The sequence below is a fragment of the Pinus tabuliformis genome, chromosome Q (assembly GCF_031772625.1).
Source record: "Pinus tabuliformis cultivar Carrire ecotype Pingquan chromosome Q, CPIR1, whole genome shotgun sequence".
Lineage (NCBI taxonomy): Eukaryota > Viridiplantae > Streptophyta > Pinopsida > Pinales > Pinaceae > Pinus > Pinus tabuliformis.
Window position 1 is genome coordinate 879076746 of NC_142296.1, and position 25849 is coordinate 879102594.

The 25849-nt window shown below is 39.8% G+C and overlaps 1 protein-coding gene across 2 annotated transcripts in view; it reads left to right on the top strand.

Moving 5' to 3' along the window:
- Window positions 1-25849, top strand: part of LOC149222303 (putative histone-arginine methyltransferase CARM1) — a 381165-nt gene that overhangs the window by 188250 nt on the left and 167066 nt on the right. The window lies entirely within an intron of this gene.

The following is a 25849-nucleotide window of genomic DNA, read 5'->3' on the forward strand; positions in this document are numbered from 1 at the left end:
ACCATTGACGTGCTAGGTTTGTAGAGAGGAACATCTGAAAAAAAGAAAAAAAGAAACAACAAAAGAAAAAAAGCTCATGTAAATTCCATTTACCTGAAACAACGAGCAACAATGTAGAAACCGATTAGGGAATTTCCCCTCGAGCCCTTTAAAATACCGAGAAGCTCTGTTCAATTGTCTCGAGGGATTTTTGGAACCTTAAAGTGGCTGAAGGCCTTAAGAAAGACACTGTCTAACTTTTTGTGCATGTGCTTAGTTCTCTTGTGGAAGTGAACATGAATGTTCGATGTGCAGTATAGTCCTTTGTTTATCATTGTCGACTACATGTTTATGCTTCGAATGGTTGTGAGCATGGCCATGTGTTTTCTTGTATTCGTGTGTTATTATTTTGTTTTCATTCTTCTTTGTTTAGTCTTGATTTGGTTTGTTGGGTATGAGAAAAAGTGAAGTAAGAAAGCTCTTGAAGAAGAGCGTAATAAAACCCAACCATAAGTTCAAGATCCTCACTAAACCCCATGCATGAGATAAATTGCAGTAGAGGGAAGAAGAATATAACGAGTTAGTCCTTTGTTTATCATTGTCGACTAAATGTTTATGTGTTGTTTGGTTGTGAGCATGACCATGATTTGTCTTGTAGTCATGTGTTATTCTTTTGTTTTCATTCTTCTTCTTTCCTTCTTTGTTAAGTCTTGATTTGGTTTGTTGGGTACGAAAAAGAGAAGTAAATAAGCTCTTCTTCAAGAGTTGAATAAAACCCAACCAGAAGTTCAAGACCCTCACTAAACCGCATGCATGAGATAAATTTCATTAGAGGGAAGAAGAAGATAATGGATTAGTCCTTTGTTTATCATTGTTGACTACATGTTTATGTTTTGTTTGATTGTGAGCATGGGCATGCTTTGTCATGTAGTCTTGTGTTATTCTTCTATTTTCATTCTTCTTCTTTCCTTCTTTGTTTAATCTTGATTTGGTTTGTTTGGTATGAGAAAAGCAAAGTGAAGAATCTCTTGAAGAAGAGTTGAATAAAACCAAACCAGAAGTTCAAGACCCTCTCTAAGCCCCATGCATGAGATAAATCACAGTATAGGGAAGAAGAAGTTAACAGATCAACCAAAAGGGGCTAGGCTAGATCCACGTGAATAGACAGTGATATGACAGCTATGAAAACAGTATAAAAAGGATATTTTCCTAACCTTAACACTGCTTGGCATATATATGTTCTACATTGTATGAATATGTTAATGATGAAATGAATGTATATGATTCCATTTCATTTGACAAGTCATCTGTTGAGAATAATCACAATGGAAAGATGATTAATTAATGTTCTTCAAAATTTGATGACTATATGAATGGTATACTTAGGGTAACATGATGAGGTTACCCAATAAAACTCCCCGTTATGTGAGGGAGCACATATGCCACATAGTGACTTGTTCGGCTAAGAAACCACTGAGTGTTTACAGTGCGGCTATTACCACCACTAAGTGCTTGTTTGCCACTTAAATAACTACTGAACATTGACACTTTCCTTGATGGCAGGTGATATTGAAACCATGATGATGTTGGAGTTGTGGTGGTAAATAATCTTGTTGATTAATTACCACCTTGATGGTAGATGCCCATGTTCACTGGGAGGTGAGCAAGAGGAGGGGGCTTATTTGGAGTTGTACGACAAGACTGCGTAGAGCAGTGTATTTGCCGTTGCTACTGAGTGCTTTCTTGGTTGGAATACCACTTAGTGCGCTATACTTAGTAAAGATAGACCTTATTTGGTAAAGACATAATTATTCGGTAAATATGGAGTTATTCGGTAGAGACAGAGCTATGGAGCTTATACATCACTAAGTGCTTGCTTCATCTGAGAAACCACTCAGTGCTTGTAAAGCCAAGGAATTAAAGAATAACAATGAAGATGAGTATCGATTATCAGTTTAAAGGAATTTCTGTTTAAGTTGTAATTTAATACGAGTTAAATTTTTTATGATTAATCTCATAAGAATCGTGTGCTTATCATATAGGTGAACTACTTAACTATCCAACATAACAATATCAACATGATAATATTGGAGTACACAACAAAAGTGTGATAGAGCTGAAGACCCCAAGAACTAGGCTATTGCAGTGACATTGGAAACCCATGATGTGCATTGGTTTCCATGAGATGCCATGACCATGTGTATTGTTATTAAAAACAAACCAGAAGGATGCATTGGCTGTAAAGACTCTTCTTTTGCGAGGAATCCTTGCAAAGGGATGGATCGCCTGAGGGATTGACGAAGCAGAGAAGGGGATGCTTGAACTTGGAAGTTGTGTGACTGCAAGGAAGGGTAAACCAAAGGAAAACAAGTTTTCAAAAAGGCATATGCATACTCAATGTTATCAAGCATACATTGGGTATGTTCTAGGAACCAATGAGCCAAATTTGTTCTTGTGAAGACGTTGGACGACGTGGTTGGACTGACAAATTCAAGGCATAACAGATATCGCTAATGCAAGGAAACATGACTATATGGCCCAGTTAGCTATGTTCCCTTTTATAGAACATCGAGCATGATGTTCCTTTAATGGGGTGGGGTTTGTAACCTCCCCTTGTGTATCCCTACTATTTTAAATGTAGCGGTGACGACCACACCAATGTGGAGAGAGCCACGACTAGCCATAACCCTAATTAATAATTGTTATTTATTCATTAATTAAAAAATAATTTAATTAAACAACTGAAGGTTGGATTTCCTTACAAATCCTTGGTTTGAGGAAAAATTGACGGGTTTCTATGTGTTGGGAGGAGAGTGGAAGTCCCTACTTCATTTTCCCGTTAAACCAAAAAAGTGACCCGACATGACCACTGTTGAATGGTGCAGTGAATTGGCCACATCTGCCATCTATATGGTCCATAGTAATGCTTTGACTTGAACATTGGGACCCATGAACCCTGATGGGGCGGAGGGAGGTCACGCATCTTCATTACACTGAAGCATTCGATGGATGGTGGACGGTAAAAACCTTTGTGCCTAAAGGCTTGCACCCCCTGACCCCCAATGGGTGATGCGGTGGGCCGACAATAAACTTAGATATATATTAATTTGGTTCCATACGATCAAATTTTGATGCATTGTTGGGTGTATAGATCTATCGTCAGCGCAAGGCAAGGGTGTCGTTGATCATGAATGATTTATTTACTATGCCTTTGTTCGTTGGCGATTGGGCTCCCACGACTTGGTTATGTGCACATAAATATCATTGTTACATGGCAGGGGATTGTTGAATTGTTATATATATATATATATATATATATATATATATATATATCAATGTGGAAAAAATCGAAGTCGGGATTAAATCGGCAAGGTTCCAGAAATTGAAAAAGTCGGCAAAATTAAAAAAAGACAAAAGTATTCATTTTTAGTATTTTTTTGAAGTCGTTTAAGAAACTACCTTACTCACGATTTTATCTGGACTTTTTTCGATAAAACCCTGATTTAAAAAAATAAATAAATTAAAAAGTCGTTAAAAAAACTACCTCTCTCACTATTTTTTGGAAAAACTCCTGATTTCATCCCGAATTTTTAGATAAAATCTTGATTTTTGTTTGTTTGTTTGTTTAATTAATTTATTTATTTATCCAAAAAGTCGCCTATCTCAAAATCAGCTAGCTCAAAATCGACTAGCTAAAAAAATGGCTATGCCGATTTTATCGCGACTTTTTCCACACTGATATCTATATATATATATATAGACACACACACACTTAGGATTACGGATTCGTATATTCATAATTATGTTGTTTATAAATGTATTTTCGTTTTTTATATACATATACATATGTTTATGTATATATATCTATATATGTATGTATGTACTCCTTATATATATATATATATATATATATATATATATATATATCAGGGGATTGTTGGATCGGTTTACACACACACACACATATATATATATACGGAATAAATATATGGATATATTTATATATACTTTGTTTAAAGTATATTTCTATATATGCACTTTCTGCACACAGAAACAATGCCCGCAGGTTGAGAAGGGAGGTGTTACAAATGAGCTTAGCATGTGGCCCTATTGCCATTGGGATGACCTACACATAAATTGGGTAATATTGTTGAGTGGAGTGGTCGGGTTCCACAATTCGCACGAGTGGGTGATGTAGATAACAATGAGGTTGGACGAGGAAATAAATCAGACTAGTTGTGCGTATACTATATTTATACATGGTCAAACTCGAGCGGTGAGACTACAAAACCTTTGGCCATAATTGCCTCCTCTAGGTCCGAAGCATTCTGCACCTCATAGTGGATGGCTGTGAGATTCATATGGGGAGACACTGTCTCACATGCAATCAGAGATTCAGAGATCAATTCAAAACATTCGCTGGCTCACACGAGTTGCTTGTAGTTATATGCAGCTACTGGAGCTCAAAAGCACTAGTCGTTGCTTCCTCATTTGCAATGTGATAATCGTATTGAGGACCAACTAGCTCTTCTGGGTGTTGCATGTTGAAGGGGCATGATGGCTTTGGAAAATAGACTTGGAGGCTTGTGTAGGCAATCTATGATAAATTTACTGGAGCAAATGTCTGGACATCCGACGTTTCTATCTATATTGTTGTTTGCAAATTGCCATCCTCTAGGCTTTTGTTGGAGAGCTTTCATGGGGAGCGGACAAGCAATCCTTGAGAGAAACAATAAGTGAATTTGGTGATGTGAGAAAAGGTAGGTAGGCCTCGCTAGTCAATGGGCCTTCAGCCTCGGGGCAGACAGAATATTGATTACGATGCTACTTGGAATTCTAGACCCCCGATGGAGTAATGGGGGTAGGGTATGCCCTGGGTACATTGTAATTTATTATTTAAATTATATACATATCTCTCGGGACCCACATCTGTTTGACATATATCAGAGGTAGGTCTTGTAGAATGACATCCGCCCATTGGTGCCAACTAGGTATAACGTATTAAGTTGGGGCTTGGAATCCCTGATCGCTGATGGGGCGATGGGGTTGGGTCTGCCTTGGTGACAATGAAATTACGTTCATACAGATATATTCATACTGATACCTCAAGACATTATGTGTATACCCTGTGCTTGGTCCATTGATCAAATCGTATGATTGCACTGAGCATGATTTGCGTTCTCCATCGTCACATGCTTTGTCAAAGTGTGGGGCTGACGACATAATTGTGATGTAGATATAATTGTATGTGTATATTTGTTTTATATATATATATATATATTGTTGTATATTTGTTATTTTTTTTCTCTATATGGTTCACGGACCTTGGAAATTGGTGAACGCTACATCCACAAAATATTTGTATTTGTTCCAAGCAGATCCACCCGAAGGGATCACTTCCTGCCAGCTCAACCATGGACCCTGACCCCAAGAGCGTGGAGAGATTTGAACCTGTGACTTCTCAAGAGCAAAGGTGCTTTAATGCTGGGGATTGGACCAATTGAGCTAACCCTCAGTGCTTGTGTTGTATATTTGTTACATATTTAAAATTGATATATATAATTATGGTATATTTGTATAATTGTTATTAATATTTATACATATATCTATTTGACTTGCATATTGATTAATTTATAGACATAATTGTTATACTTGCAAATTTGTTTGGTCCATAAGTTAATTGACTCGATAAGGGAACATACTTAAGAACGACGTAGATTCCATTGTTAGCATGGTCAAGGCTAATGCCATAGATTCTTCTCCCTTCAAGCAATACTTTTAATCCAAGTGTTGGGTCAATTAGATGTCGAGCTGGATCTATTGGTATATTAATATCTATTTCCGCAAAGTTTTAGTTTTTGGCTTTTTGTAACTTGGTATATTGATGATCATCAAGAAATATGAATTAAAACGTCAATGACTCCTCCATAACTCTTAAAAATACAAAGTGCTGTGGTAGGTAGTGTTACATAAATGGTAACCTGAGAGAAGGTGGAGGAAAAATTTCCTCATCTCATTCAGTAGAAGCTTTTGTGAACCAAAAATATCCTAAAATGAGGACGTGTGATTCAGATTGGATTATCATGTTGTTTGTTATCCATCTTGAAGCTTTAAGAGTGGGAAAAATCGAGGAATTAGCTGATAGTACCATTTTTATCAATGAGGCCTAGTTTCGCAAATTGGGGTTTGAAACATTTTGGGAGCATTTTGAGGCATCAAACGACATTTTTTTGGGGTAAAACTTTTCCGCTTAAGTGCAAAACCTTTTTGTGCTATTCTACACACAAATACCTTTCCAATGGTGCAAGAATGACCTTAATTGGAGTATGTATGCTCAATGTTGCACGAAGCGGAAGCGTTTTTTAGTGCGGGGACCCCGAAGCGTCATTTTCCAAAAATCTAGGAAGCGAAGCATCCGCAAAAGTGTCTGCTATATATATATATATTTATATTTTTTTGCATTTATACTCAAAACAAACATCCCAAATACCAAATTAATTGTAGAAGACATGAAAACATGCATATTTTTGCATAAATCAAGATAGATATAACATCCATTATACATTAATGATCTAGAATCTAGATTCTTCTCCTCTTGTCTAGCCTTTGCCTCTACCTCGATTGTCTAGGGATATTAGTCAACATTGCCCAATTTTGATCAAACTACCTAATTCAAGACTTAAAATATGGTAGAAAAAGCTTAACATGTTTGATCGATGATTTTGACTTGATTGAAAGGTAATTTTTTGCTAAGGGCGTGCCGCGTGACAAAGGAGTTCAACAATTAACACCACCAACACTAGGGTACATATAGGGCTTGGTGCTCTTGATTAAATGCTAATCGCATACCTTCATACTTGATATAATCTAATGAAATGCCACAATCCCATTGATCCTGAATTCCTAAAAACTGTTAAGTCTGCTGAATTTTGAATAGGATATGAAATTCTATTTTCTCCATATGAAGTCCAATGAGGCTGGAACCACTCTCAAACATCCTGAGTCATTTCATGGTAATGTTAAAAATTTAAGTAAAAGGATGAAAATGAAAAATAAAGGAGAATGTCACTTTTACTTTAAGAATTTAACATTACCATGAGGGAGCATCTGCTATATTTATATTTTTTTTTCCTTCATTCGTCACCCTAACCCAAGGTGGACCCACCCCCAACAAGCAAACTCACCTACAATTAAAAAAAAAATTGAAAAAAAAAAACGATTTTTCTAAAAGCTTTTTCGGAAGCTTTTCTGGAAGCGTACGGAAGCGTACGCTTCCTCCTCCGAAGCGCCACGCTTTCGACGCCCGAAGCGCCGTACGAAGCGCGCTTCAGCGCTTCGGAAGCGACGCTTCCTTACATTGCTTCCAAATTTCCAGGAAGTGGCTAAAAAAGCCGAAGTGGCGCTTCCAAATTTGGAAGCGCCGCTTCTGGCCAAGCTTCCTAGGCGCTTCCGTACGGGGCACGCTTCGGGGCTTGGAACCGGGGGGGGGGGGTGCTTCGTGCAACGCTTCTGGCCAAGCTTCCTAGGCGCTTCCGTACGGGGCACGCTTCGGGGCTTGGAACCGGGGGGGGGGGGGTGCTTCGTGCAACACTGTGTATGCAAACGTTTTTCCATTCGGAAGTTGGCCTTCTTGTTTTCCCCACCATAAATTGAGTGGATGGCACATCAGCCCCATTATTCATGGAAATGGGCTAGCCACATGATAATGATGAAGAAGACTCTAGAAGAGTCCATATCTTAACTCTAGTTAAGAGTTGAAGTTGTCGGACTTAACCACTCGTAGGCTACTAGGATTTGTTATAACAGGGCCTCTAGGAGGAAAAGGGGTTCCATTCTATTCAATTGGATTTTGTTCTATAGTACATTTTAACTATGGCTAAAAAAATTTTGAGCCTCTAAAAGCTGATATATATATCTCTATATCTATATCTATATCTATCTAGATATATATATCAGTGTTGATAATATTATCGATATTTGGAAATATCGCGATATTTTTGGCAAAACGATATATCGCCGAGAAAATATCGCGATATTTTCTATTTTGAAAATATCGGCAAAATGTCGCGATATTTTGAAAATATTGGCAAAATATCGCCATATTTTGAAAATATCGTCTATGTTTAAAAATCTAAAAAAAATGATTTAATTATGCTTGCCGATATTTTGCCAATATTTTCGCCGATATTGCTGATAAGATGTTTTCTAGACCCTCGCCGATATTTTGACGATACCGATATTATCAACACTGATATATATAATTTTCATTTTGAAGTGTTGCTAATGAAGTGTTATTTAGTGAAGTTAGGAATGGCAGAAAACATATTTCATGATTTTTGTAGCACAAGTTTGATTGACAATTAGAAATGAACAAACTCTCTACCATGAGCATAGCATTGGTGATGAACAACCTGTTGAATGGTGTTGTCATTGATGCCAATGTCAGTCTTTGAATGCCCTTAATATATGTCAGTCGATTGCATTAATTGGAAGCTCCAATGGACAGGAAGCCGTGGAAGGAAGATAATGAAGCCTAGCCCCTGAGGTGTGGTCATGATGCTCGCATTTGATGAATAAAATGGATGGGAAGGTCAGTGAATTTGCTAACGTATCCATCATCAGCTGATTGTACTCGTCATGCTGTTTCTAACGGTAGGTGGCATGCCTCATAAATCCTCACGTTTGAGGAGATATGCCTTGTCAAAGTTGGTGCCTCAAAAGTGTGGTCATGATGCCCAAATAAAATGTTAAAGGCAGCCTCATTATTGTTAATAGTTTGGGAATATTGTTTAAGAAATTTGAATAAATATATTGACCAATCAGCCCTAAAGGAGGCTTTTTTCATTGAAAGATCAACTCCATAAAATAGATTAAGGTCGGCCTATAGAATTTGAAATTATGATTTTTTTGGATCAAGTCGGCTCAGTCAAAAATTTGATTTTTTTTTTTGAGGTTGAGATAAGGTCGGCTCCATTCCTTAAGGGCATGTCGGCCCCCCCTATAGAGCCCTCTCATTTAGCATGTACAGAGGGCTCAGCTCCCTCCAAGAATCATCATTCTCTCATGTAATTATGAAATGTAATCACTTTGAAATTCATCTAAGGCTAGGGCAGGACAGTGATCAAAAGGAGGCCAAGTTTTCTAAGGAGTTCTCTGATTTCATTGTTTTATCTTCTTTGAGGGAATTTGATCTTATTGTTTATCTTTCTTGTAGGTGATTCGTTGGATTGGTAGAGGGTTCTTCAAGGCATTTTTGGTATATCTGTTCTAATTATTTTGAGGTAAATCTGGGCAATAATTCAGCCCTCTTCTAGGGAAGAATTAGGCCTGGTCTGAGACACTTTATTGGCCCTCCGGAGGTCAATCTTCTGAGGTAGATTCTGAATTTTCTGAGGCCGTTTAAGAGCCTCTGAGGCCTAATTTCGGTCCTCTGCTCCTGAGGCCTAATTACACAGAGCTTCTGAGGTATATATAAAGGTTAAATCAGCCTGTTTTTGAGACATAATTTGGGCTATTTGGGGCATATATTCGTCACATCTGAGGCTGCATTTAGGGCGAGTTAAGGCTGAGTTTCAAGCCATTTCAAAGTCAGATTAAAGGTCTATTTGAGGCAGAAATTCAGCCTCCCTGAGGCACAAAAGAGGCAGAGCTTTTGCAACCTAACTTCAGCCCCTTTTAGGGCAAATCTGAAACAGATTTTTGGCTCATCTTGTGACTTGCAAAATAACTTCAGAGCCAAATCCGAGATTTAAGAAGAGGTGTACTTTTGCTGGTGAAGCTGAGTACCTGAAGCAGTTTTGTTGACTTGTTTTGGGAGATGTCTGAGGCCGGGTGAGAGCTAACTTGATCACTGTGTGAAGGGAAAATTTGTGTATCCATCTCCATAGAAAGGTGCCCTTGTTTAGGCCATGGATCAAGGCCTAACCTAGGGCCCATTTGGAAGGCAGAGTAAGTCCCATTTTGAGGTTTGATCATACACCTGACTGTGAAGATCTTTCATGCCAGATTTTAGATTCATCAGGGACTGTATAGAGGCTGATCTAGACGGAGTTACTGATAGTAGGGTTCGCTGAATTATTTGGGTTGAGTTTCCTCATGTTGTAACAGTGCATTGAACAGAGTTTTGAGGTCTGCAAGCATATGACAGTGTCTTTGTTGAGGAATTGGTGAGCAGAGATAATGTCATTAAGGTTTGTAGGTCTGATATATTGTTTGTCATAGAAGTACTGAACAAGAGTAATGAGCAGACAAGGATAGGGTTTGGCAATGAGTTTGTACAACAGAGTGTACATCAGAGTTCTGATCTTATTTGCAAAGTAAGTGCCAGTTAGAGCCATTCAGGGATGTATAGGTATGCTGCAGAATGACTGATTGACATATCTTTGTTTTCTAGTTCCATGTAATGGTGTATGAGTTGCACTCAGAACTTGCTTGAGTAACACCTGGTATATCTAAGTTTGATGATGTAATGAAGGGTTCTGAATTTGGTTGCAAAGTAAGTGTTGGTGAGAGCCTTTTGACGTAATGCTTGGTAACTATTGATGCTAGTCCATTGACCTTATAATATTGAGAGTTGCTGACGTATTGCTATTGCCGAGTCAGAGATCATATTGTTGTTACAGGCTGCTAGGGTTTGGAGAGAGTTTGTTCTTGTTAAAATTGGCAACCAGGGCAAAACTTCATGTGGGTCATCTTGTTCATGGCTGATAATATTTTTATTAGATTCCTCTCGTCGAGAGGTGTAGGATTGATATAAAGATCATCCGATTCCGATAAGTATTCATGGAGATATGAATTTATTTTGATTATGGAATTATTATCAAGCCGACCTACAACTCATGTAGGCTCAGAAGCCCAACAGTCGGATCTATTCACCCACCAACATTGTGTATAAATATAAGAGGACTTTTCCTCATTTGGACTCACTCATCTCATCACATCTCTCTCTCTTTCTACTGCGCAGAAATGAGTCTGTTCTCTACTGCGCTGAAATGGGTCTCTCTCTCACACATGTGAAGCCGGAAGCTGTTGAATTTAAAGCTGCAACTGCAGAAGTAAAGATTGACTTGCGTGGCCTAGAAGATCTGCTCTTTGGAACTGCGCTGTAGGTTCATCTGAACCTTCTCTGAAAGCCGCAACTTGTGGTGGTGGAATGAAGTCAATCCGACGAACGGTTTGCAAGATATTGACTGCCCTAGTTTGAAGCCAGAAACTGCTGAAACTGAAGCTACAACTGCAGAAGTAAAGATTGACCTGCGTGGCCTAGAAGATCTCCTCATCTGAACTGCGCTGTAGGTTCATCTAAACCTCCTCTGGAAGTCGAAACTTTTGGTTGTGGAATGAAGTCAATCTGACGGTCGGTTTGTGAGATATCGTCTGCCCTAGTTTGATAATAAAGCCGCTAATGCTGATGCTGTTGATCTAGGGTTTGCTACTGCTGATATAAATCAGATTTATTGTATTGTTTCTCTCTGCTGAATTATTGAAGATAAAAGAAGATTTGATCAAAGGCTTGCCCCACACATTGTGGGGTTTGTCCCTGGCTAGCCACCACATCTTGTGTCTCTTGTCTTGGCTTGTTTTTTGTCGATCGTTTAATGTTCTATCTGCACTTTACTTTATGTATATGTGATTTCTAATCTGTGGAATATAATAAGAAAAAGAAGTAAACTGTTATAAGCATAGAACATACCATAACTTAACATGGTATCAGAGCTGAGGTGAAGACAAAGCTCGAGCAACAACAAGAGCAATCATCGAAAAGAAGATTTGCAAGGCTATCCTAAAAGAACTATGGGGTCCTCAACACTCTTTCCTGCCGAAGACAAGCTCCATGAGAAAGATGACTATCACGCATGGAATATGTCTATCGATCTAACCCTAGAAGATCAAGGAGTGCTAGACTATGTAAGAGGCAATATTGTTGAGCCTCCATCAAATGCATCCGCTGCTGCATGGAACAAATGGAAAATCGAAGAAGTCAAAATAGAAGATCATCCGGGACTCTATCGACAATCACTTGGTGTCCTACATCTCTGAATTGGACACCTCCAAGGAAATCTACAATAGACTGGGAAATGGCACTCACGACTCTTGGAGGATTACCATCCGAATGGTACGTGTTTAGGACTACTCTTCTGAACTATAATGTAATTCCTGATTTCGAGGAATTAATGGTAGATGCATTCAAGAAGAAACAAGGGAAGAAGAGCAAGAAATGCCCATGCCTAAAGGTCCTCCTGCTGCCTTTTCTTCTCATGCTAAGAAAAGAAATAATTCCAAGACTAAATCAAAAGGAAAGGCTGGACCTAAGGGTGGAAGAAAAGGATGATGTTACATCTGCGATAAAGCAGGTCACTATGTTAGGGAGTGCCTTGATAGAAAGGACTCACACCGGGACGATGATTAAAATCCCTCTGATGGAAAATCAAAGGAATGAAAAATTCAACAACAAAGGTTAGAGGAGAGCTGGGGATCGAGGAAGAGTATAACCATTCAAGAAGGCTAGAAAGTCCAGGATGTATTAAATGCACCTGACCTCAAAAAGAACCTAGTGTCCATCTCGACAATGGAAGACAAAGGCTACAAGGTAACCTTCAACAATGGCAAGGTATGTATATGGAAAAATAATGTTAAAGATGCCTTTACTCTTGGGTTTAGTGTTGATTTAGTATATTAGGTCGATGGAAATCCGCTAGGTGTCATGTCTTGTGACACAACTCTTCAATCCGAACTTTGGCATCGGAGGTTTGCCCACCTTCATTACAAAGCTCTACCCGATGTAAGACAGCTGGTAACAAGGATGCCCGAATTCCAAGTAGAGAAAGGTGTATGTCCGAGATGTGTCGAAGGAAAGCTCAAAAGGGGACCATTTCCCTCAAGCCAAAGCAAGACCTCCGATATGTTACAGTTGGTTCACTCAGGCATATATGAGGCTGGCATTAAGAGGGAGACTACTACACCACATACTCCTGAGCAGAATGGTGTGGCAGGAAGGAAGAACCGCACGATTGTGGAAGCTGTTCGGGTCATGCTACATGATCAAAGACTTTCGAAGTTTCTATGGGCTGAAACTACAATCACCGCCGTATATGTACAAAATCGATGCCCTCATCAAGCATTGGGTACCAAGACTCCTGAAGAAAAGTTCACCGCAAGGTGAACAATCTTCCGATTTTGAGGAGCTCTCAAGAAGCCGACACCAGGGAACTGAAAGAAAAGGATGATGAATGAATGCTTGATGTAGAAGAACCCATGGATCCGATTGATCCTCCTCCAAATGAGCCTTCCTCTTCTAGGAAGAGGCCTTCATGGCTTAGGGGGCTACTTGATGATGCTGAAGGACATGCTGCACCCCGAGAAACCTTTCGTGAAAGTAAGAAACCTAATAGGTATCAGGGATACCTGACCATCATGAGCACGATCATACAAAATAAGCCTTCATCATTCTCAGACGTCGTCAAGCATCAAGTATGGAAGGTTGCTATGACCAAAGAACATGAGTCTATCATGAAGAATGATGTCTGGGAAGTAGTTCCCAGACCCTAGGACAAGACAGTTGTTACTTCCAAATGGCTTTACAAGATAAAGCATGCAGCAGATGGAAGTACGGAAAAGTATAAGGATCGTTTTGTTGCTCGTGGTTTCTCCCAGAAGGAAGGTATAGACTATGATGTGATATTTGCACCTGTTACCAGATATACAACCATCTGCTCGATCATAGCCCCTGCTGCTTCACAAGGATGGAACCTACATTAGATGGATGTCAAGACTGCATTCTTACATGGCTCGATCAAAGAAGAGGTCTACGTGGAGCAACCCGAAGGATTTGAGATTTATGATTGAAAATCTCATGTATGCAAGTTGAAGAAGGCTCTCCATGGGCTGAAGCAAGCACCCTGAGCATGGTATGAGAGGATCGATAACTACTTGATGAAGCTGGGATTCACTAGGAGTGAAGCCGATCCTAACCTTTACTTTAAGGTTGAAGATGACAAGCCTCTCATACGGGTGCTGTATGTGGATGACCTATTTCTAATAGGTGCAAACCCTCTCATTCACAAATGTAAGAGGGAGTTGGCTTCTGAATTTGAAATGAAGGACCAAGGACTTGAACTGTGGCAGAAGCCAAGAGAAATTTTCCTATCTCAAGGAAAATATGTGGTAAAGATATTGGAAAGATTCGGTATGATGGACTGCAAGCCTGTGACTACCTCGAGGATCTTAACTTTTAGAAGTTATATGGTAGTGATGTCGGACCAGATTTGGGAAATGCCTCTAAGTTTCATAAACTCATTCGCATTGATTTTCTTAGTGAACATCCATCCGAACATATGTTTTGCAGTTAGCATTGTGAGATCATATTTGGTTGAGCCTCACTGGATTGATGCCAAGAATCTTCTGAGATATCTTCATAGTACAATGGGTTGAGATACACTGCCGGAGATGTGAGACTACTTGGATATACTGATTGGGCAAGCAGTGTGGTGGACCATAAGAGCACTTTCGGGTGCTGTTTCACCTTGGGATCTGCTTCGATATCTTGGATGAGCAGAAGTCGATGGCTTTGAGCACCGCTGAAGCAGAATATATTGTTGCTAGGATGACCTCGTGTGAGGTATTCTGGTTGCGAAAGCTCTTCAGTGAGCTGTTTGGATTTACATGGGATACCACTGTGATTCTCTGTAACAACCAGAGGTGGGATTCGATTATTAAGGAATCCCGTATTCGTCAATTGCTCCAGTAGATAGACATCATTTGGGATATGGTAAGTCGATGAGCAAGGAGGCTTCATCGCATTAAGATGATGTACAGGTCGATACACCTTGTCAAAGCCCCAAGGTAAGATCTAATCTGTGATTTTCCCAAACGACTTGGATTCATCAAGAAACCCTTGTACAAGGGTCCTGCATGTTGCATATATTGAGCTCTGGGAGCTCTGAGGGCTTATGGTTCTTACTGGAGCAACATAAGATCACAGGGTGACTCACCTCCCCTGGTGGTGCGCACTGGAACAAGATGATTCGCTCTCTTGTGGAACAAGATGATTCGCTCTCTTGTGGGACAAGATGATTCGCTTTCTTGTGGAACAGGATGATTCGCTCTTCTGTGTAGCAGGATGATTAGTTCTCCTGTGAGGCCTGGATTGATGTGTTCTCCATGGCAATTGTAGCAGGATTGGTGTGTTCTTCTGTGAGGCCTGGATTGATGTGTTCTCCATGGCGATTATAGCGGGATTGATGTGTTCTCCTGTGAGGACAGATCTCCTGTCGAGGCATCCTACCCATGCAGTCTGAGACTCATGAGAAGTACCTCTCATCTGATCAATGAGCAGGGAAATGAAGTTAGGGACCATAGTAGTACTGATGGACGCATCGTTGTATCTACAGTACTCCCTACGCTAGGATGACCTCCATTGATCTCGGATCAATGATACTGGTCTGGGACCAGTGGTAGGAGTTGTACCATACTATGACGCTGACTTCGGGTCGGTTGAGACTGGTCTGGGACCAGTAGTACATACTCCGAGACTGACTTCGTGTCAGTGTAGTACTGGTCTGGGACCAACGAGAATGGTACATATTATGACGCTGACTTAGGGTCGGTTGAGACTGGTCTAGGACCAGTGGTAGGAGTTGTACCATACTATGACTATGACGCTGACTTCAGGTCGGTTGAGACTGGTCTGGGACCAGTGGTACATACTTCGAGACTGACTTTGTGTCAGTGCAGTATTGGTTTGGGACCAGTGAGAGTGGTACATACTATGATGCTGACTTCGGGTCGGTTGAGACTGGTCTGGGACCAGTGGTACACTCTTTGAGACTGCGATACTGTTCTGGGACCAGTGGTAGGAGTGGTACTTACTATGAAGTTGACTTCGGGTCGACTGAGGCTGGTCTGGGACTAGTGGTACGCACTCTGAGACTGACTTTGAGTCAGTGGAGGATGATACTGGTCGAGGACTAGTGGAGTTGTACACACTATGACGCTGACTTCGGGTTGGTTGAGACTGGTCTGGGAGTACATACTCTGAGACTGACTTTTGAGTTAGTATGATACATCCTCGATCATTTCTTCTTCTTCATAATTCGGACAAAAGCAGAGCAGAACAAGAACAATGCAAAAGCAGAGCAGAACAGAGCAAAACAGTACCGATCAGTACAGGGCAGAACAAGACAAAACAAAGCAGAGCAGGGCAAGGGTCAGGCTATACAGGGCAGTGTATTTGATGGATGAATAGTAACGACCGATAGACAGATTGCAGATGAAGTTCTCCCTGGTTGAGAGGGAGTGTTAAAATTGGCAACCAGGGCAAAACTTCATGTGGGTCATCTTATTCATGGCTGATAATATTTTTATTAGATTCCTCTCGTCGAGAGGTGTAGGATTGATATAAAGATCATCTGATTCCGATAAATATTCATGGAGATATGAATTTATTTTGATTATGGAATTATTATCAAGCCGACCTACAGCTCATGTAGGCTCAAAAGCCCAACAGTCGCATCTATTCACCCACCAACGTTGTGTATAAATATAAGAGGACTTTTCCTCATTTTGACTCACTCATCTCATCACATCTCTCTCTCTCTCTACTGCGCAGAAATGAGTCTCTTCTCTACTGCGCTGAAATGGGTCTCTCTCTCACACATGTGAAGCCGGAAGCTGTTGAATTTAAAGCTGCAACTGCAGAAATAAAGATTGACTTGCGTGGCCTAGAAGATCTCCTCTTTGGAACTGCGTTGTAGGTTCATCTGAACCTCCTCTGAAAGCTGCAACTTTTGGTGGTGGAATGAAGTCAATCCGATGAACGGTTTGCAAGATATCGACTGCCCTAGTTTGAAGCCGGAAACTGCTGAAACTGAAGTTACAACTGCAGAAGTAAAGATTGACCTGCGTGGCCTAGAAGATCTCCTCATCTGACCTGCGCTGTAGGTTCATCTGAACCTCCTCTGGAAGCTGAAACTTTTGGTGGTGGAATGAAGTCAATCCAACGGTTGGTTTGTGAGATATTGTCTGCCCTATTTTGATAATGAAGCCGCTAACGTTGATGCTGCTGATCTAGGGTTTTCTACTGTTGATATAAATCAGATTTATTGTACTGTTTCTCTCTGCTGAATTATTGAAGATAAAAGAAGATTTGATCAAAGGGTTTCCCCACACATTGTGGGGTTTGTCCCTGGCTAGCCGCCACATATTGTGTCTCTTGTCTTGGCTTGTTTTCTGTCGATCGTTTAATGTTCTATTTGCACTTTACTTTATGTATATGTGATTGCTAATCTGTGGAATATAATAAGAAAAAGAGGTAAACTGTTATAAGCATAGAACATACCATAACTTAACAGTTCTGCAAGTTGAGATCAGTGCTTGATGCTATTGATGAGGAGGAGTTTACTATCGTTGACTAAGTTCGATTTGGTAGACAGAGTGTCTTGATTACATGATGGTATTGGTTTAGTGATTTCATCTGAGAGACCTTTGTGTATCTACCTCTATGATGCTAAGGTTTTCCATTGGATATACATGTTGAGCAATAGTTTGTGAGCAGAGAGAGCTGGTATTGCTGCTGTTGACCTTGTGCTAGTATTACAGATTGACAAAGTGATCAGATTTTTTATTTGATTTTTTTATATGGAACGGATATTAGATTATACTAAAAAAGCTGGATTTTGTGCTAGGTCCCTTACAAAATTCCTCATGTTCTAGATATTCATTGCTTCCAAAAGTCCAAAATGTAGATATCTATTCTTATGATAGTTTTTGCCTCCTACTCTGAATATATCCCTGCTATAAGCTCGCCAAACGACTCCTAATATCAATATATATTTCAATAGCATCAAAATATTTTAGAAACTGCAAGACTAACTAGTAAAGGAAAGGATAGGTTCAAATAGATTCGCTATGCCATATGTATCCAGCTTTATGGAGATGTCTCGGTCGCCCTTGCACGGCGAGCCTTTTTCCTCGTAGGGTTGACACTGGTCCCAACCGCCTCTGCAATGAGCTGGTCATCTTTGTTAGAATTTTCCTCCAATTCAACCACCCTTTTGTTGAGTTCTGTCATTTCTAACTGGATCTCAGCCTGAAATTGTTCGAGATTGCTCCGTTGCAGTGCGTGCTTGGTTTCCATGAGCAGGTGGAATGATTTCCTTTTCCTTTCCTCCACGACACTCTATTGTTGAAGAGCAGTTAACAACCCTTCGACAGAGTCCAACAGTCTCTCCAGAAGTTGGTCGGTCTTAACTTCCTCACTCTCTTGTGGTTGGTCACCCAAATTTTTCATGCCAAGTTGCTCCGCATGATGTATTATGAGGGATGCAAGCCACCATTGTTTGTCGGTGAAGTCCTCCAACAACAACGCACTGTGGAGCTGGAGGATCATCCCATACCTTAAATACCTTCGTCTTTCTTTTAGTCGCTTCCTTGAATCATTAAAATGTGGGACTTTCATATCTAGACCAACATCTCGGCGAATCCCATGGGATGTCATTTGAGAGATATGGAGGAATGAAGATAATAAGATCAACATGCAACAAATTGAACGCATTGGCATATTTGAGGGACTCTTGACTTGTGCAAACACATTTCGTCCTGGGAGAATTAAATTTGGAGGCCACTTGGTATCACCCTTTCCTGTCTTGAATAGTCATTTGTTCTTTTGATTAAGACATGATTTCACTTCCTTAATGCTGCGTGGCAAGAAATTTATTGTTCACCACCTTCTCAAGCATGCTTGCTCTGAGATGCGAGCTATATTCTTGGTGAGCGGTGGAATAAGTGGGCGAACAATGATTATATTTATGGGTTCCACCATGGAGACTCATTCTATGATCCAAATTTTAAAACCTTCGTCAACTTTGCAAAAATAAGTTTGTTCTAATCACATGATTAAGGAATTAGGAAATAAGGAATCGTCCCTTGGTCCATTACTAGATTTCATTGCTCCATTGAGGCTCCTTTACTGGCCATTGAATGTGCCACCATGTTCAAGTTTCTGAGCACATGAAAGAATTCAATTTGCTCAAATTGCATTGATTGAAGAATGATCCTTTGAAGAATGATCTAGACTTAGTGATCCTATAGCCTTCCACAATTGACAGATTACAAGCATTGAGTTTCTAAACACAAATATTTTAGTAATTTTATTTTTTAATGCTATTTCCAAATCTGGGCATTAAGCTAGGTATTCAACTTGGTTATTGCACACGATCCCCAATCCACAGGCATATTGAGTCTCCTTTTTTTCATCGGGGCATAGGATAACTCCTTCCGCTCCTGCCACCCTTATATTGCCCTTCGAGGTTCCATCAAATAATAATAAGAACTGGTTCCTTTTCAACTGCCACTGATGGAAATCTTCTGGGTCCTGTCTAATGCAGAAGTTGAGTATTTGTGTTGGCCAAAGTCTGAATTGCTAGCATGATATCTCGGCTTACCCACTCTTATCTAATATCTTTTCGCTTGATTTAGATTTGCCAATTCAGAGCCTTTAAATCCGCAGGACGTGATTACCTCGTAGAGAAAATTTGAAGCCTTTTGTGCCACTAATTGAGGATTGAGGTGCTCATGCTTAAATATAGTTGTGTTCCTAGCAATCCAAATTGACCACTAAAGAAATTCAGAAAAAGCTTCCCAACATCGAACTGGTAGAGAGGAAGCTTTCCTTGGCCATGGGTAATTGAGTCTCCAGGTTTCGAACATATCAATCGAACTTCCTGGGATTGCTTCAATATTTAGTACGGGGACAAATACCACACACCAGACCTCCAAAGGAAAGGGGCATTGCTAGAATAAATGAAGGATGCTTTCCTCTGATTCCTTGCATAGGTCGCATCTTAATGGGCCTTGGATGTTTCATTTCTTGAGATTTTCAGCAACAAGAATTTTTTGGTGTACCAATGAACAAAAGTTATTCACTTTAGGAATTTCGCCCCTGTGCCATATTTTTCTCCATAGATTGCAGGGGGCTGGGTGTGGGATCCGTTTAACCAAAAGATCATATACCTCTTTTGTTGTGTACCTCTGATGGGTACTCAATTTCTATGATCGTTGGTCTTGAGAAGAGATGGAGATAGGAGCCAATCCGTTTAAGATGCATATCATTAATTCCCATTGTTGCTAGAGATGGGTAGAAAATTCTGGGTGCAACCATCCCTTCCAAATGCCCTGATCATCCCGTTTGGATATATCTTTTAGTCTTGTAAAAGCTTCTTGCTGCATCCAATTTTCCAAATCTGTTAGCTGCATCCAATTTTCCAAGTCTTTTAACTCCTCTCGTTCTCCAAGGGGGCCTTTGGGGGAAAAATTGTCTTTCCATATGTTATACATGCTCCATTGCTGGGACACCACCTGAGGTGTTCTGTAATTAGAGGGGCAACTTCCTTGCAGAGTTTCTAGATCTTGGAGCCTGGGCTTGACCAATCAACTGTATCAGCTCGGAACGATCGATTTTTATGGAAATATTTTTTCTAAAAATCTATTTTCCACCATTCTTTGGAGTTGGAAATAAGTCACCAGATAATATTTGCTTCGAGATTAAGATTCAGGAAATGGGGTCTTTGATGGCTAATACTCCGTTTTCCTTGGGGAGCTGAACAATATTCCAATGCACCAAATGAAACTTTATTTCATTATGTTTACCCCCTTGCCAGAGGAATTTGTGAATCAGGGCACTCATTCGACTGATCACGATCTTTGGAGCCAAATGACCGAAACACAGATATATGGGAAGTGCTGATAAGATTGATTTAACCAAAATTATTCGCCCTGCTGTATTAAGCCATTGTGCTCCCCCAGAACTGAATTTTCTTTTCAAATTTTTGGATAATTTCACTATAGCCATCCATATTTGAGGCTCCCAATGAAATGGGCATTCGTAAGTGTTTGAAGAATTTCCACCTTGTTTCAACTGGGAATTTTAACGCCTTGGAGCTCATGCAATGTTGAGTTTGTGCAATTCCATCCATATAGTTGACTCCTTTTTTTTATCACTAGCCGCCCTGAGAGGTCTAGATAGAGATATAACACATTTGAATCTTGTTGCAATGATCTTTGAATCTCCTTCTTTATTGTATCCTCTGCAAACTGAGAATGGTTTACCACTTTGGTGTTTGTTGCTATATTGAGGCCCATCAATCTACTTCCCACTCTTGCTAGCTCTAGATTTCTGCCGAGACACTCTGCTACCAATATATACATTGATGGGGAGAGGGGGCATCCTTGCTGAAGTCCCCTTGAAGCTGAGAAAAAAGTGGTAGGCCAGCCATTGATCAAAGGAGCGATCCATGGAGTGCCTATACAAGCCTTTACTCATCTTATAAGATCACTACAAAATCCAAAATTTTCCACAACAGAGGACAAAAAAGAGTGTCTTACTCGGTCAAAGGCATTGGCCATGTCTAGTTTGATGACGATACCTTCTTCTCACCTCTGTTTTCTTGAGTCGATAGCCTCTTGAGTGGAAGCCTCCTTGGTTTTCAAATATTATTGCTGGTAATATTTTCCTTAATCTGTTTGCAAAGGACCTTGGTAAGAAGTTTGTACACTGGTTTGCACAAGGAGATGTGCTTGAAGCGAGAAAATTTAACATGCTTAGATTCTTTTGGAATCAATGCAAGGAAAGAGAAATTTGTGCTTCCTCCCAATTTGTCTTTTTTCCTTCTCGAATTCAACATTCTCATTAAATCTTTCTTGGTCAAGATCCAAAAGTCTCTACAGAAGCTAATTGAAAAACCATCTGAACCTAGGACTTTATTTGGATCTAAAGGCCAATTTGCCGCAGTAACCTCGTCTTCCTCTATGGGCCTAGTAATTTGTTGATTTTCTGAATCCATAACTATAGAAGGGAGACAAGAGAAAATGTTACTTTCTTTGTCCATATCATTCTTCTTTTCTTCTAAATAGAGGCCTCGAAAGGGATAGAAGGCCTCTTGTTTTATCTCAATGAAGGATGATATTTTAGGTTTGCCCTCAGGAATAATTTCTTTAACTCGGTTTCGTATCTCCCTAGCCTTGGCTTGCTTATGAATGATGTATTTTGGCCCCCTTCCTTTGGCCAAATGCTGCGCGATTTGAGCCACCAATTCTCCTCTTCCTAACTATTGAGTTTGTGAATCTGCCTACTCAGTGGGTTTTTCTTCTCTATGTGCCAATTCTCCACTGGACTTGACTCCATCAAATCCCGATGGTTCTCTAGTTGCTTGATAAGATGTAATTTTTCTTGCTCTAGAGGTTTAAAGTTGCTTCTTTTCCAAGGTCTAAGTGCTTGCTTAACAAATCTCAATTTCAATTCCCACACAAATGTTGGGGATCCAGACACTAGGGATTACCAGGCTTGTTTAATAAGATTTGCTACATCGTCTTCTTGGATCCACCTTGGGTTATATCGAAATGGGATTGAGCCCAAATCTTTTAAAGGTTTTATCTCCATTCTAATGGGATGATGGTCTGAATCACCTTGAGCCAATATTGTAGAGACACATTCGATTTCCCTAGACAACCAACTGCTGTGTAATAGAAAAAGATCTAGTCTTGCCACTATGTGCCAATATCTGCTTCTACGATCAGTCCAAGTGTATTTTCTCGTTTTTGGAACTATATCTATGAGATCCCATTCCTTCACCGAATCCTCCAGTCGTTCTTGAAAGGGATCTCTTACAATGTTTCCCCCACACTTCTATGAGCAGTATATAATGGTGTTGAAGTCATCTCTTACAATGTTGCCTAAGTGCCATTGATTTTCGTTTAAACTGATTAAGGAATCCCAAAATTTGTTTGTTTGTTTGTTTTTTTTCTTTGTTTCCGCTATAATTGACTGGAGAAAATCCTTCTTTTGTGTCATTTTTTTCTAGCAAAACTGTGACCCAATATCTGGATTTGACACTATTTATTAGCGTAAACTATGAATCAAGCCAAAAGGTGCCCAAACCAGCAAATGCTCCTTGAGAGCTTTGAGCTACTCTTGCACTTTCTCTCCAAAATCTTTTGGAGAGATTTAGAATCTCGATTTCATCTAACATTGTTTCCCGTAGTAAAATAATCTGTGACTTTTCTTGTTTGACAATATCTTTTATAGAATGGGATTTAACGGGGTTTCCCAATCCCCTAACCTTCCTTGAAATGACTTTCATTTAGATTTGGGGGTGTTGGGCTTACCTCCTGCTGTATTGACACTCCCTTGTTCTTTGTGTGCCGCAATCATAAAGGCTTATGTTATTTGAGGCTGATTGCCTAATTTTATATTTTGCTGCACTTTTGCTTCCCTTTCCTCTTTTCTCGAAGGTCTTCCTCACTTTTTAGGGTTTTCTAACTCGTGGTTGGTTCAATCCTTCTCCCCAGCTTATTTTCTTCCCAGGGCTTCTCCTCAAGACTTCCTTGCTTTCGCCTATGTTTCTTGATTGACCATGATTGTGCCTTTTTTCCCTTTATTTTGATTTTCTATTTTCGGTGGATCTTGGTTGTTATTCTGGATTTGGGGTTGTTACTTTTTTGCTGGGTTTTTATCTCTTGTAGATTATGTATTTCGGATTTCCCCCTCTTCTTCCTCGACATTTTCTTCTTCAGTGTTCAGTGCTTCGTCTCCTTTCTTTGGGTCTTCTTGCTTGACCTCTTCTTGCGATTGAAGGACCTCATGGGGTTAGTTGAGGTTGAGGTCTCATTTCTATTTTCCCCTTTTGAGGTTTCTGCTTGGACCTCCTTTTCCTCGATTTTCTCCCTTTCACTAAGTTTTCCATTATTCTTTTTGGGTTGTGACTACTTCTTCCCCTTTTCCAGATTGAGATTCTTTGCAATTTCTTGCAAAGTGACCATACTCATGACATATTTTGCACTTAAATGACCACTGCTCATAATCTAGAACCCGTTGACGACTTTGTTCCCTTTGTGTCAAAATAATCTCTGAAGGCAATCCTTTCTCTAGGTCAACCTCTACAGATATTTTACCAAAGGCAAACTGTTGACGTTTTGGCTCAGCTTAATCCAAATATTGTCCTAGATCATTTTCGATTGCTTTCAAGCAATCATCATCACTCCAACATGAGCACAAAAGCCTCAAAAGTTTTACTCAAACAGGAACTGCGTTTGGGATGTCTTCATTCGGGTCAAAGTTTAATAACCACGCATTCAAGTACATTCCTCTGGCTCCAAAAAGATATGGGCCGTTTATGAAAATAACATCTCTATCCTCTTTATATTCAAAGAAAAATGCAAAAAAGCCTTTACCCACTGCAAATATACAAATATTTCCCTTCATGATAGGTTTCCAACCTTTGTCAGACCACTGCTCTATGGACTTTGGAGACGACCACATTGCCATACACTTACCCACATTGACATTATCCAAGAAGGTTAAAGTGGTTTTGCGAAACCTCACTAGAAGAACGACAGAGGGGATGCCTTCCAATTACTTTATCAAACGAGATTGCGAATCTTTGGATCCCGACGTCTCATTGAGGGAGGCCGCCATGGCATGGAAGGCCATTGTTTTGTCGAGAGGCCCCCCCCCCCCCCAACTAGCTGCCATTGAAACCCAACAAGATTTGCGTTGATGGCAACAGAGTTAGGGTTAGGGTTGCAGAGCTTTTGAGATGCACCCTACAACACTTCTTCCTCAAAATGTAGGTCAACGTATTGATTTGATCTTGTTTATGTTGATATTAAGAACAAGTGGAACTAGTCTGAAAATATATGAAACGTGGTTGGTTGTGGTGAATTGAATGTTAGAGACTTCAGAAAGTGGTTGCTTGCTTAGTAGGGTGGCAGGGTTGTGCAAGGCGGAGATTGTAGTCTCCTTCAGGTTGGAGCCTGAGAACACTTCAGGGTGGTAGGGTTGTACTAGGGCAAGTTGGAGCTTGCAGGGTGTTGAAGCATATTTTCAGTTGGAGCTAATAAAACCAAGGTGTTGGAGCATCCTTTCAGTTGGAGCTTCCTTCCAGTAATTGCTGGAGAATCTAGGGAGTTGGAGCTTCTTTTTGATGTAATCTTTTTGAAATATATTAAAAAACGTTCGATAGTTTTCTCCTGGAAGGATTTCCACCTAAAAAAATCTCGTGTATTGTCTATGATGGCATGCATTGTTGAATGGTATTGTTAACTATTTAATGTTTTCATGATATGGTTAAAATTGTTAAAATGTGCCCAATACTGATTCACCCCCCTCTCAGTATTGGTGAATATTATAACACAACCTGCAACTTCAGTGCATGCTTTGAAATTGAATTCCCTTAGTCCAGCTTTGTGGAAAAAATAAAATTTGTGTAAAGAGCTCTAGCTTTGTTTGAAGTTTTATGCAATAGCATCAACTTTCTTCACAGAATAAACATCTGCTGCACCATGTGCTTGCTAAAGGATGTCATCAGTAACTTAATGCTTTATTGGCGATATTGGCTAGCTATTTTTTATAAGTATATGCTCATAAATAATCATTCAGATCTCACTGCTTCCTTCATTACCACTTCCAACAACTGTGGATAGTCATAGATAATAAGTTGGCTATCAGACATTATTCATCACATTTTATTTGTGCTTAAGAACTTTGAGTCTTCAAAAGCATTATATTATGTAAACTTTCCCTTTTGATGCCACCCGCCAGGCATCAACACAATTTTATTTATTTAATTTTTTGAAATTGAAAAATCCTTCCATGCCGGAACAACCAACTTTATGAGACTGGCACCATTTAAGACATTGGATTCAATTAGTGATTTGAAGTATTGCTAATTAAGTGCTATTTAGTATATTTAGGAATCGTGGAAAACATATTTGACAACTTTAGTGCAGGTTTGATTGACAATTAGAAATGAACATAACATGGGAAATTGTTTTTTTAGATGCATTGTTCCACCAAGTTCCTAGGATGGGGATATATGGG